Source organism: Cornus florida, unplaced genomic scaffold (genome assembly GCF_030987335.1).
Source record: "Cornus florida cultivar Cherokee Brave unplaced genomic scaffold, ASM3098733v1 CherokeeBrave_3.0.0_Hap2_Chr11, whole genome shotgun sequence".
NCBI lineage: Eukaryota > Viridiplantae > Streptophyta > Magnoliopsida > Cornales > Cornaceae > Cornus > Cornus florida.
The window spans coordinates 113873575-113888894 of record NW_026775581.1 but is presented as its reverse complement, the minus strand read 5'-3'; positions in this window follow the sequence as shown (position 1 = coordinate 113888894).

Below are 15320 nucleotides of genomic sequence, written 5' to 3'. Positions count from 1 at the left end.
CTGTCCACTTGAGAGCAAGCTCTGTCCTCGTGGGAGCAAGCTCTGTCTTTGTGAGAGCAAGCTCTGTTCACTTGAGAGCAAGCTCTGTCCTCGTGAGAGCAAGCTCTATTCACTTGAGAGCAAGCTCTGTCCTCGTGAGAGTAAGTTCTGTCCACTTGAGAGCAAACTTTCGTCTTGAGGAAGCAGGCTCTCAACTCCACGGAGTTGGCTCTCTCTCCTTGAGAGTCGTCAAAATAATTCCCGTTTGGGAGCCGACTCTCACCCTGTTCTGCATCATCTTCCTCGTCTTCGACTAGTTCCAATACATCTGTTCTCCATTGTTGATGGTTCTAAGAGTTTGAACTATGTCCTGAATTATTCCAGTAATTTATATAAATCAATTATGCATCATTAACAACAATAAAAATAATTAATCATGCCATATACTTCAAGATCAATCAATTGTAATTAAATTCACATAAACCTGTTTTAGATTAGAATAAGCATGAACAAAAGATTAATTTGAAGTCCGATTAATCTTGGAGATTACCTAGGCATGCACAGAACACAGGTCTAAGGGAAAGAGTAAGAGAAAGAACTTGCCTTAGGTTTCAGTTTGAAACCTTAAACATTCTTTTCTGATTATTTTAACGACTTTGGTTGCCTTCACAGACCATCTGTTGTTCTTGGTTTAACCCACGAGCAAGCTTCAATAACCCCTCCTTGGTTCAGCCCTTATTCTTAGCCAAACCCTAATTCTCCCTCTCTCAGTTATTCTTTCAAACCTCTCTATATACGTGAATAGGGTCCTTTTAACCCTTGGCCGACACACACACACACACACACACACACACACACACACACATATATATATATATATATATATATATATATAGGCAAATAAGAATAACCCTAATCTTATCCATTCTCTAAGTCCTTAACGAGAGAATTAAAAATAAAATAAAAAGGAAAATAATACCTAATACAAATATATAATTTACTGTACGTGACTACATAAATATATATTTATAAATATAATTAAAATATAATTCATACTTATATATATGCATCTTACCATCCTAGTATAATAATAATTACTCATTATTATATAAATTTCTATATATATATATATATCACCATTATATATATACATCCCTCCATGGGTTAATATCCGTACCCATTAAAAATCCTATCCAAGTAGTCCATGCGACCTCTTAGTGTGGTCCATTACTACCATCAATAACCCAACTCCTTTAAATAAAAAGAAAATAATTAAATCCTAACAATTAAGCGACACATAATACACATAAGTAAATACAAATAATTCAATTAAAATATTTAAATTCAAATAAGCCAACAAATTACAGTTACCCACTTAAATAAATTAAACACATACACAAACCATCAACTAATCAATTAAATAAATTAAAAATGTAAATAAAAGAAATAAATAAATTCTGAGACTATCATTTTAAAATTAGGGGTATTACATTTTCCCCCCTAACAAAAGGAATTTCGTCCTCGGAATTTGCTTTTACATTCTTCCATTATTTTAGGAAATTGTGAGCGAATGACATCCTCCCGTTCCCAAGTAGACTCGGCCTCATTATGGGAACTCAATTGGACCCGCACTAAAGGTATAACCTTATTGCGAAAAATCTGATCCAGATGAACAACAATACGACATGGTGGCTCCATATATGTTGCATCCAGCTATAACTCAATCTCCTCAACATCGATATGCTGATAACGATCCTCATCGCGTAGAAATTTTCGCAACATGGAAAAATGAAAAATATTGTGCACATGATCCAAATGATCCGGAAGTGCTAATTGATAAGCTACAGCGCCAACTCGATCCGTGATCATGAATGGGCCGACAAACCGCAGTGACAACTTCCCTTTCTTCCCAAAACGCATTACTCCTTTCATAGGAGACACTTTGAGTAAAACCTGATTGCTAACTTGAAACTCCAATGCACGAGTACGACTATCGACATAACTCTTCTGCCTACTCTGGGCAGTGCGCATGCGATCCCGAATAAGAGAGATCTTCTCAAAAGTATCCTTAATGAACTCAGGATCCAAAAACCTACTCTTTCCAACCTCCATCCAACAAATAGGAGATCGACATGGTCGGCCGTACAATACCTCAAACGGTGCCATACCAATAGTCTTCTGGAAGCTATTATTATACGCGAACTCCACAAGTGACAAATAATCTCCCAGTGGCCCTTGAAGTCAAGAACACAAGAACGAAGCATATCCTCTATAATCTGATTAACCCTCTCGGTCTGACCATCTGTCTGAGGATGAGAAGCAGTGCCAAGATGCAACTCTGTACCCAAAACCTGCTGAAAACTCTTCCAGAGTCCTGACACAAAGATCGAATCCCTATCCGATATAATTGATAACGGAATACCATGTAACTTCACAACCTCTGTAATATAAAGTTTCGCTAATTGCTCCGAAGTGAAGTCAGTGCGAATAGGCAAGAAATGAATTGATTTAGTCAACCTATCAATGATGACCCAAATGGAATTGTGATCTTTGAATGAATTAGGCAATCCCTCCACAAAATCCATAGAAATGCTCTCCCACTTCCACTCTGGTATAGCTAGTGGCTGTAGAGATCCTGGCGGCCTTTGATGATCGATCTTGACCATCTGACAAGTACTATACCGAGAGACAAAAATAACAATGTCTTTTTTCATACCTGCCCACCAAAATTGCCGCTTTATATCCTGATACATTTTGTCTCCTCCTGGATGAACAAAAAACTCAGAATGATGAGTCTCAGTCATCACGTCCTTCCTTAAATCATTAGCAGAAGGTACTACTAAACGTCCTTTGTACCTTAAACCTCCATCAGTCCCAACATAGTAAAATGGAACCTCCCCAGAAACTATCTCTGCAACTTTGTCAATGCACTATTGATTCGTGAGTTGTGCCTTTAGGGCCTTGTAAATGATAGAAGGTATAACTACCATGCAAACCATAAAAGTATCAGATTACTCGTCAACGGTCTTCAAAGCATTCCACTCAGTGGTGAATAAAGCAGAAAGACTCGCATAGGATCAACGATTGAGTGCATCTGCCACCATACTCGTTTTCCCTTGATGATACTGTATAGAGAAATGATAATCTTTCACAAACTCTAACCATCTCCGTTGTCTCATATTCAGCTCCCGCTGAGTGAACAAATACTGCAGACTCTTGTGATCACTAAATAATCTGAAGGACTCTCCCAACAGATTGCCTCCAAATGCGTAAGGTAAAGACCATAGCTGCGAACTCCAAATCATGTGTTGGATAATTAAGCTCATGAGGCTTAAGTTTACGAGATCCATACGAAATTGGTTGTTACTCCTGTTTCAAAACACACCTAAGACCTTGCAAAGAAGCATCTGTGTAGACTAGATATTCTATCCCACTCTGTGGAATACATAGAACCGGTGCAGAAGTCAACTTATTCTTTAGCTCATCAAAAACTTTTTGACAGTGTTCATTCCACACGAACCGTACACCCTTCTTAGTTAAATGAGCGAATGGTCCCGTTATCTTTGCTACGATAATATCCTGCCAATCCGAGGAAACGCCGAATCTTGGTAAGTGAAGTAGGCTGTCCTTACTCTACCACTGCTGAAACCTTAAATGGATTTACTGCTATTCCCCTTTTTGACACTACGTGACCCAGAAACTTTACTTCTCGCTGCCAAAATTCACACTTCTCGAACTTGGCATATAACTGGTGTTCACGAAACGTTTGTAACACTGTGTGAAGATGTTTAGCATGATCGTCCTCTAACTTAGAATAAATCAAAATATCATTAATGAAAACGAATTGAACTAAGTAAGCCTTGCAGACTCTGTTCATTAAATCCATAAAGACTGCTGGTGCATTAGTTAATCCGAAAGGTATGACACAAAACTCATAAGAACCATATCTAGTGAGAAACGCTGTTCTAGGAACATCTTACTCCCTAACCCGAATTTGATGATATCCGAAACGCAGATCAATTTTAGAGAAGTATGTAGCTTTTTTCAACTGATCAAAAAGATTGTCGATCCTGGGCAAAGGGTACTTTTTAGGAATAGTAACCTTATTCAACTCCTTGTAATCTATACACAGGCAAAGTGAACTATCTTTCTTCTTCACAAATAGAACTGGTTCTCCCCAAGGTAAAGTACTCCTACGAATAAAACCCTGACTGAGCAATTGCTGAATCTAATCTCTCAGCTCTTGCATATCCACTGGTGCCATCCTGTATGGTGCTTTAGCAATAGGTGTAGTACCTGGAGCTAAGTCAATCATAAAGTCTATCTTTCGACTAGGTGGCAACCTTGGAATCTCTTAAAAAATATCCAAAAATTCTTGTGCAATTGGTATACTATCTAGTGACACAGTAATCTTCTCTTCTGTTTCCTCCTCCATATAGAACAAATAAGTGCTAATAACCCCGTTAGAATGTGGCATAGTGACAATATACATATCCTGACCAAGTATGGTGAATACAATAGACTTATCATAATAATTAACTTGGGCATGGTAATGAGATAACCAATCCATCCCAAGTATCACATCATAAGTGTGCATGTCCAGGACCAATAGATTGACTAGAAATCTGAGTCTACCAATATTTAGTGTCACAGGTCCATCAATCTCATGTAAAATGACAGTATTGCATACAAGTGTAAAAATACCATGAGGTCTATCGTATACTCGCGTCGTCATCCCAGATAATGTAACAAATGATTTAGACACGAATGAATGTGTAGCACCCGTATCAAACAAAATATGACCATTTGTACCATGAATAGGAAACATACCCTCAACAGTTTGAGGTGCCTGAACATCATGTGGCATGGGGTTAAACACCCTGCCATAATAAAACTGCTGCAGTGCCTATCCCTGAGGCTGTGGCGGTGCTGGTAAAGTCGGATATGTCTGTCCCTGAATCTGTGGAATCGATGGAGCTGGTAAAGGTAATGGTACCCTCTGTCCCTGTTGCACATGCTGTCCCTGTCCCTATCCTGCTCGAAGACACTGCTTGGAAGTGTGTCCAAGCTCTTCACAAGTATAGTAAGTACCCCTGAAAGTACTAAATGGCCTCCTCTACTAATTAGCCTGTGGCTGATCCCGTCCTGCCTGTGGTCCCCATTCTGTTGCTTCTGAATAGTTACCCCATCTCTGTGAGCATCTGAACTACCATTGTGCTTCTTTCAAGACTATTGTCCCTGAAATATGCCCTTATTATTATGTCAGTGTCTATTGTCATTCCCTTTCTCAGCTGACTGATTAGCAGAGTCTTTGTCACCCCGCTTCTCACCCCTAGCCTGTCTGAAGTCCATGGTCAACTGATACTGCTGTAGAACGGTGTCTACCATCTGAGCATAAGTAGTGTAGGCTGGACTACCTGTAATAGCTCGCGTAATAGACAACATAAATCCCTTAACGAAACTATTACATTTTTTCTCCTCTGTATCTACCTCATCTGGAGCAAAAAGAGATAAGCGCATGAACTGCTACTCATACTCTGCTACTGTCATGTTCCCCTGTTCTAGATTAAAGAACTCTGTCTTCATAGTTGTTCTAACTGCATATGGCAAGTACTTCTCATTGAAGCGAACATTGAACTGATCATAGGTCAATGAAGTCTTCTCCTCTGCTGTAGTAACTGACTTCCACCACTGAAGTGCATCTTCGACAAGCTTGAAGGCAGTAAGCATCTGCTTCTGAACCTCTGTGCACTGAACCATGCAAAGATGTTGCTCGATGTTCTTCTTCCATTGGTGAGCTACTTTCGCATCGGTAAAGCCTGAGAACTCAGGTGGGCTCCCCTTTGTGAAAGAACTCCTAGCCTTTTCCTAAGGATCAGTCTGAACCACTGGTGTGGGTATAGGTGCTACCTGTGGCTAATTCCGGAGTACAGCTGTCACACCTACTTTTATAGCCCGAGCAATGAGGTCATTGAATGAGGAGGATACTTTGGATCTCTTCCGTGATCCTGAGTCTACTGAACTTCCTCCTGGACTATATGCAACTGACCACCATTGTACTGTAACCCAGGCAATTGCTGTTCTTCCTCTATTAGCTGACGCTGTAGGAAATCTTGTTGCCTACGTGCCGCTTCCCTTCGCTGCCTATTTCTCTGATTGTTCCGTCTGGTTCTAGCGTTAACCATTTTGTTAACATAAAAAGACAGACTTCAGTACGATTTTAAATGAATCGTAAAGGAATACAACGAATCCTAAACTTAAGCTCTAAACAAGAGAATACATTACGCGGAAGTCTTATTACGAAATAACCCTAGAGACACTTGAACTTGGAGTGCTTTGATACCAACTGTGATACCCTTCGATTCTAGAGCCACAGGAGATCAAGTTCGAGCACAGATCTAAGGGATACCAAACAATTAAGTATATAAACAAGTATAGAATACAAGAAGAATTTAAAGAATAAAGAATAAACAAGCTGAAAGAAAACTAAATAATAAATCCTCGAAATATTAATAGAATAATCCAATATTTCCAAAACCTCCAATAATACTACAACTCGGGAATCCATCTAGTGGACCCCTAATAATATCTCAGCTGAACAATAAAATAACTAAACTGAAAGAAAAACCAAAACTAAAACATGAAGCAAGGTCCTACGTAGTCGGAAGAGTGAGTGCTTGTCTCTACTCGGCACGAACAAGCTTTAAGCCTGGAATTGTCAAACACCTGAAAAATAATGGTGGGTTAGGCCCACGAACAAGTTCTATTATACTATAATCCAAATAGAGACCCGATACGCAGATACATCCTAGACAACTCAACAATAACTAAATAATCCATTAATACACACACACACACACACACACACACACACACACAAACACACATTATAGGACGCTCACTGGACTACAGGTCTGTTTTAACCTGAATAGAAAGCAACATGCAAATCGCACATAAAGTGGGCATGTGTACTGATAAGTGCCGAATATTGCATATTCAATCGCCCTTATTTGCATTAGCTAAGTCCATTTAGTTGATTCTAATGTACATTTTGGCTTTATATTTATGCTTCTATCTTTTGTCAAGTTGGTTCCCCAAAAATGGCTATTAATGCGGTTTTGAGGATTTCTTGAAGAATCGAAGCGTGCCGTTGCTGGAAACCACCATTTTGGCCAAGCTAAGGGATTCATTGAGCTGATGAGATTTACTCCACTGCACCTAGGAGAAAGACCGTGTGAATGGGCCAATCCAAGATCAGTAGAAGACGATATGGTGAAAGGCAAAAGCAACACCGCAGGCGCCCGCCGCAGATTATCGGGTGCCCGCCAATCACTCCAGTAGCTTTTCATCGCCGCGGGGCCCCGCCGTGTCTCGCGGGCCCCTACCATCAAGTACCACGGGCGCCTGCTGCAGATCCGCGGGCGCCAGCCAAATCCTTCAGTGGCCTCTATTGAGATTCAAGCGCCCGCGAGCGCCCGCCGATCTGCAGACAAGTGGGTATGGCTGTATTGTTTCTTCCAATGCTGTCCCCTTGACCCTTTTTGTGTGGTCCTGATTGCTCTTAGGGTTGTAGGAGGCGCGAAAATGGAGGGAAAAAGAGGATTGAGTGGCTAAATAAGGGGCTAGAGGTTTTGGAAAAGGGATCTCACATTTTTGTAAGGTTTAGAGAGAGAAATATTGAGTGCTGAGTGTTTGGGTTGTTCTTGACCCTTAAGGTGCGAAAATGGAAGGTCTCATCTTCTTTTCTCCTTCCTCCATTGCTCCTTTCTAAGGAGGTGATGAAGCCCATCCTTGTAAGCATGCTTTAATTTTGATTTATTTTGGGGAATGAAATGTATGTATGGGCCAAGTTTCATAATCTAGAGCATTTTACAATGTGTAATGAATATTATGATATATAAATGATCACGTTGAATCAATTATCTTGTCTTAGATTATTTGTTCTCATGGTTGTATGGTTAGCTGTAATACCTCTAATTTCAAAAGGATAGTCCTGGTATTTATTTTATTGTTTAAATTTTAAATTTTAATTGTTTACGTGTATTGTGTTTGTTTCATTGATTTAATTGTAGTTGTTTTTATTTAATGGTTTTAATAATTACTTTAATTGTATTGATTATTGATTACTTAATTGTTATTTAATTGTTTTTATTTTAATTAGTTGTTTTAATTATTGATTAAATGGTATGCATTTATTTAATTAAATTTAGTTAGTTTTCACGTGACTATTATGTAGTTCCATTAGGTATACACAGTTCATAAGTAGCCGACATTGATTAACCTAGATTTCTCTATGGGCCGAGTAAATCCAATTAGGGTTTAAGGGAGCCTAGGATTAGTGTGGCCTATAAATACTCATCTACGATGTCTGCCTAGGGTTTTAGAAGTATATTACGCCATAGTAAGACACTGAAAGTTTGGAGACGTCTGGGGAAACAACCAAGTGAAGAAACAGAGGATTCGCCGGAGATTATAGACGAACGTCGGTGTAAGGCAAGTTCTATCCTTACTCTCTCCCTTAGGCTTCGTGTTCTTTGCATTCTTAATCAGTTATAGGATTAATTGAATGTTAAAAACAACATCTGTTCGTGTTAAAACTTGAAGTATATCAGTATGATTGTATGCTTGTTATAACTGTTAAAACTTAATAGTTGCTTGCATAATTCTTGGTTTAAATTCATGTTAGTGATGTATTAAAGACTTAAACATGGACTGGGATCACACTGGGGTTTGGTTACAGTGTCTGGAGGCCATAGCAGTGAGGTCTAGAGGCTGTAGAAGTCATCGGAAGAAGAAGAGACGAGGTAGAGAGGGAGAGAGACGGCTCTCCCTTGGAGAGAGCCAGCTCCCTTGGAGTTAGAGGCGGTACCAAGTGTGGGAGTCGGCTCCAAGGTCTAAAGGAGGCGGCTCCACAATTTGGGAGACGTCTCCTTGTTGAAATTTTTTTTTTTCATTTCCAAACAATTTTTCATGTAGTGGATGGTTTTGGAATTTTTCAGATGAGTTTAGGACTGAATGTGGAAGGTTTAGGAGAGGCTCATGTCTGGGTTAAGGTTCCAGAAGGAGTGTTAATTAATCTATCCACTTGGAATAGCTTGGATAGTAGAGGATTTGATCAAATAATTACACTGTGTTTAGAGTTGATAGATTTGCAACGTTTAGTTCCCTGCAATAGCATTTTTCTGAGATGAACAATTGAATTAGAACATGTTTCAGCATATACCATGATCATGTATCTGAATTATACATGTGGAGGATGTGTTAGTGTTGAACAATATTAAGTTTTAAATTTAACATTAACTGGATTTTGTGAACCAACCAAAACTAAGCACATATATATACACACTGTAATTCTGTCTTGATGCTTGCACTATTACTGTTAGTATCAACTGTTGGAGGAATGAATTTTGTTGATGTTTATTTTAAATGTCTGTAATATCAACTGCTAAGTGTTGGATGGTAATTTGAAATAATCCTATCATTATATCAGATTTTATGGAACAACCTAAACTGAGTAGGTTTATGTATATTCTGTGACTATATTAATTGATGCTTACACTATAGTTGTTAGTATCAATGACGGATATAAAGTTGAACATATTTATGTATAAGGTTAACTGTGTTTATTGATGCTTACAATATGACTGTTAGTATCATAAATGGAGATATGGATTTAGTTGATATTTATTGTAGTCGTCTGTATTATCAACTGCTGGATGATTGGATAGTATACATCGGTATGGGACGGTGGTATACTAGGGACGGTTTGGTTTCAAAATACCCAAAACCTACCTACTCTGGATTAAGAATTGGATTAACTAAAAGTTAAGTCCTATTGATTGTAGTGTCATGGCAACGACTAGTTGAGCGGCACTACTCGGATACAGGATGGATTTTAAATATATTATTATGGTACCTCGATATGAGCTTGAGTCTCAGGATCGACGGTTAGGGAACGTATATGCATTGGGATGCACAGCTGGATACGATAGTTGGAGGTGTACCCTGTTTAGGTTTAGGTACACATGCCTACTTTGTGTGCATTTTAGCATGTTACCTTTATTCAGGTTGAGACCGGCCTATAGTCCAGTGAGAGTCCTTTAGTGTGACTATATATATATTTACGGACTATTAGCTATTGTTAAATTGTTTAGGATGTACATGCGTATCGGGCCTCTGTTTGGATTGTAGTAGTATAGAACTTACACGTGGGCTTGACCCACTTCTATTTTTTAGGTACACGACAGTTCCAGACTTAGACGTGTTCGTGCTGAGTAGAGGTTTCTACTCACTCTACCGACGACGTAGGATTTCTCTCCATAGCTTTTATCAGGATGTTCTTTTAGTTGTTTTAATTCAGTTTGGATTTTATTAGGGGCCCACTAGAGATAGATTCCTGAGTTGTTAAACTTATGGAGGTTCTGGATTATTGGGATTTAAGTAATTTTAATTTTCAAGGATTATGTTTTAGTATTCTTTTCAGCTTTTGATATTTATTCTTATTTCATTTTGTATTCTGTGTTCATTAAAGTATTAATTGTTTGATATTTCCCTCGGGTTTAGGCTTGGGCCTGATTAACTCGTGTCTCGGATCCGAGGGGTATCACATTAGCATTTTCATAGTGACAATGGAAATGAGATTATGAAATAGTTTTAATGCATGGTTTATAAGAAATTTGTTAATCCATAGTTTAGGGCTTCCTTTTGATGGGTTAATCTTGTCTCTTGACTCCATGTGCTTTTATCATTTGATTGAGGGCTTGATAATCTCTAGCTTAATGAGCATGTTGAAGGCTACACACTAGTTTAGGTAGTTCAAGCATGTGAAGCTTTGATAGGTTATTCTTACCTTGTGATTTAATGAATTTCTTGAAGATATTGTAACAACCACGTGTTGCTACATATCAGGGTCACATATGTATATTATTTCCCCAAATCAATCATATATTAGCATGTGTAAGGGGTTGGAGTGGATTCACTTCCCTAGTCCTTTCTATCTAAATTTCTTTCCTCTAAATTTCTTACACATTATTGTTTTATGAAATTTTAATTTAAGTGACAAATCAAACTTAACTCTATACCCTTTTCATCAAACCAAAAGTGAATTTAACGACCCTGGTTGCCATAAACTAGCAATCCCAGTGGTTCGACTTACTCGACCAATAGCCCTATTTTACAATGATTTGTGCTATTGTAAAGGGTTGATTATTATTGTAATAGTCGATAACCGATCATGTACCTACACCTACAAGGGCACACAAATGTCTACCATATCCAGTTATCCATCCTAGGCAATATACGCACCCTAACCATGATCTTGAGACTCAAGCTCATATCATGGCTCATAAGTGTGTGTGTGTGTGTATATATATATAATCCATCCAAATCCAGAACATAAAATAAACATCCAATATGTCATTCAACAGTTTCCGTTGACCTGACATGAATATAAGTAGGAATTAACATTATAGTTAATCAATTTCCTTTAAAATAAATAGGTAGGATTTAACTTCTTTGGTTAATCTGTCCTTAGAATGCCACCGTCCCATACCAGTGCATTACATCCATACAGTCTAATAATTGATAAAATAATTAAATAAAACACCAATTTAATCCTAGCAACAAGCATAATAAAATTAGATATGAACATGATCATATTATGCATCCAATGCAAGATTTAAAAATCATATCATAGTAATTTAAGTTGCTAAAATAATTTTAAGCAATTAAATTCTCTACATCCACTAACAATATGTAAATTTAATTAAAATTTCACATTGTTCATCGTTCTATAGCATATAATTATTAATTATGCATTCTAGGTATTTAACATGCTCATTGTAGTCATTTAAATCACCCATAATAACCTACACAGCCCTGGAACATCTAAAGCCTCAAAATAGTAGACAAAAATCCCAAAATATTAAAGTAGCAGTGATGAAGCATGCTCTCAAATTAGGGAGCAAGCTCTGTCCACTTGAGAGCAAGCTCTGTCCCCGTGAGAGCAAGCTCTTGTCTTGAGGGAGTAGGTTCTCAACTCCATGGAGCCGGCTCTCTCTCCCTGAGAGTCGTTAAAATAATTCCCATTTGGGAGCTGACTCTCACCCTGTTCTGCACCATCTTCCTCGTTTTCGACTAGTTCCAATCCCTCTGTTCTGCATTGTTGATGGTTCTAAGAGTCTGAACTATGTCCTGAATTATTCTAGTAATTTATATAAATCAATTATGCATCATTAACATCAATAAAAACAATAATCATGCCATATACTTCTAACTGTAATTAAATTCACATAAACCAGTTTTAGATTAGAATAAGCATGAATAAAAGATTAATTTAAAGTCCGATTAATCCTGGAGATTACCTAGGCATGCACAGAACACAGGTCTAAGGGAAAAAGTAAGAGAAAAAACTTGCCTTAGGTTTCAGTTTGAAACCTTAAACATTCTTCTCTGATTATTTTGACGACCTTGGTTACCTTCACAGTCCCTCTGTTGCTCCTTATTCAGCCCACGAGCAAGCTTCAAAACCCCCCTTGGTTCAGCCCATGTTCTTAGCCAAACCCTAATTCTCCGTCTCTCAGTTATTCTCTCAAACCTCTCTGTATACGTGAATAGGGTCTTTTTAACCCTTGGCCGACACATAATGATATATATATATAGGCAAATAAGAATAACCTTAATCCTATCCATTCTCCAAGTCCCTAACGAGAGAATTAAAAATAAAATAAAATAAAATAAAAAGGAAAATAATACCTAATACAAATATATAATTTACTGTACGTGACTACATAAATATATATTTATAAAATATAATTCATACTTATATATATGCATCTTACCATCCTAGTATAATAATAATTACTCATTATTATATAATGGTGATATATATATATATATATATCACCATTATATATATACATCCCTCCATGGGTCAATTAAAAATCCTATCCAAGTAGTCCACGCGACCCATTAGTGTGGTCCATTACTACCATCCACTGCCCAACTTCTTTAAATAAAAATAAAACAATTAAATCCTAACAATTGAGCGACACATAATACATATAAGCAGATACAAATAATTCAATTAAAATATTTAAATTCAAATAAGCCAACAAATTACAGTTAACCACTTAATTAAATTAAACACATAAACAAACCATCATATAATCAATTAAATAAATTAAAAATGCAAATAAAAGAAAGAAATAAATTCTGAGACTATCCTTTTAAAATTAGGGATATTACAGTACTCCTTACGTTTTAAAACATACACCGTCCTCCCTCAAAGTTTGCTTCGTCATAACACTTTGTCCCCTCCGATCAAAGTCAACATCGGTAAATAATGATTTCTGATGACATCAACTATTTTTAACCCTATAATACCACATTTGCCCTTACTATCTTTGCAAAGACTATCTTTGTATTGAAAATTACTTATATACCCTTAAAACAATCACATTTTATTGTTTATTTTTCTATATACACCTTTTTTCTTTAAAAGCTATTACAAGAACGGCTCTCTTATATACATAATATATATATCTACTGGTCTATATTTATATATATACACACACATTAGTTCATTCCAGATCTACATATATATACATAGCTGCAAATCGTCGCCGCCATAGGAGATCACTATTGAAATCGATGGAGCCCCTTGCCACCGGAATCTATGGAAACCCCTCCGCCGACAAAGCGGCTCTCATCCTCAGTTCCGCCGTCCGCGGCTGCACCCTAATCCAAAAACCCCTCATAGATCAAGACCTATTTGAGTTTTTCATTGATCTGAATTTCGTAATCAACCCAATCGACAACATCGTCTTCTGCGAAAGCATCATCCCTACGACGACGACCGAGGCCAACTCAATGAGTACCAGAAGAGCGACTACTTCAGCGTCGTCAAATCGTCGTCATTTCACAAGTCTCGCAGCTCTTAGTTGATCGATGACTCGAACCGCTTCACCAGGGAGAACCGGCCGAGCTTGCTACGGTTTCTGAATTCAGATTTACATCCGAGCTGGAGTTTCGCCAGGTGCGACTTTGCCGGTAAATATTATGGCAATCACGTCCATGTCGGCGAAGTCGAGGAGGCAGATGTTCATGTTCGGATCAATGAATTAATGCCCAAGATGGTAGCTCTGCCCTGCCCTGCCTATACATCTATATATCTATACATAAGTTTGACCAGTTGAAACACACACTCTCTAAAAATTTCTTGGATCCACCAAGTTTTCTTCTTCCTCAGTCTCCTTATTTTAGATTGTTACCGTTGGCTTCACTTGTGGATGATAGTGCCGTGTTGGTTGTCGTTGTGGAAGAGTCTACCAGTGGTGATGATTATGATAGTGGTGGTTGTGGCCGCGGTGCTACTACGGTCACCACCTATGGTAGTTGTCTGTGTATGTATTCATGGTGTGTGTGATATAGAGGGAAAGTTGAGTGGTAATGATTAATGTAATGGATCGCCAGATAAAATGGTTTCCTTGGCGGGTGGGGGACGGCGGGCGGCAGGCGGCGGGGGTTTGTACATGTAGGTGTGTACATTGTTCATTACACAAGTATAACTTTATTTTTGGACAACATAGTAATTTCAATGAAATATTTTATGTCATGTCATATTAACAAAATATTAGAGGATGTTTTAGTCATTTAACATGGTAGATGGCCGGAATAAAATGCCGATCAGTTTGGAGGGAGGTCAGTGTAATTTTTGAAACATAAGGGGTACCGCCTATAATTACGCCTAACCTTAGGGGAGGTAAGTGAAATTATCCTCACAAAGTTAAAACCAATTGTTTTGGGCTGTCTTCTGTTTTTTTTTTTTTTTTCTTTTTTTTGGGGCTTCTGGGCTTTTAGTTTTGGGCTGTAGCTCTCTCCTGGTAAATTTATTTACTGGGAAGCCCAAAAGTGAGTTTGAATAATACGGTTTTCAATGTGCATGCTTATGTTATTTTGATGTTTTAAATTTTAATCTGTTTCATACGTGCATTTAGACATTATAATTAGAATAACAAAAAAAAAAAGAAAAAAAAAAAAGTAGAGAGGGAGAGACATATTTTAAGAGTTATTAAGAGCAATCCCCGTGCAAACCATTCTTTCCATTCTACACTTTATGGAAAGTGTACAACCACATCAACAACTTTGTATAAAGTGTACAGCCACATTAGTAATTGGTTATACACTTATTTTGGTGAGTCCAAGTTTTTGTTGTGCAGTCATTTTTTCATTCTACATTTTATTATATTATTATTTTTTAAAAAATATAATAATTTTTTTATTATTTTTTTTCCCAACGGTTTTATTCTCAACAACTATAATACTAACGGCTATAATTGTTT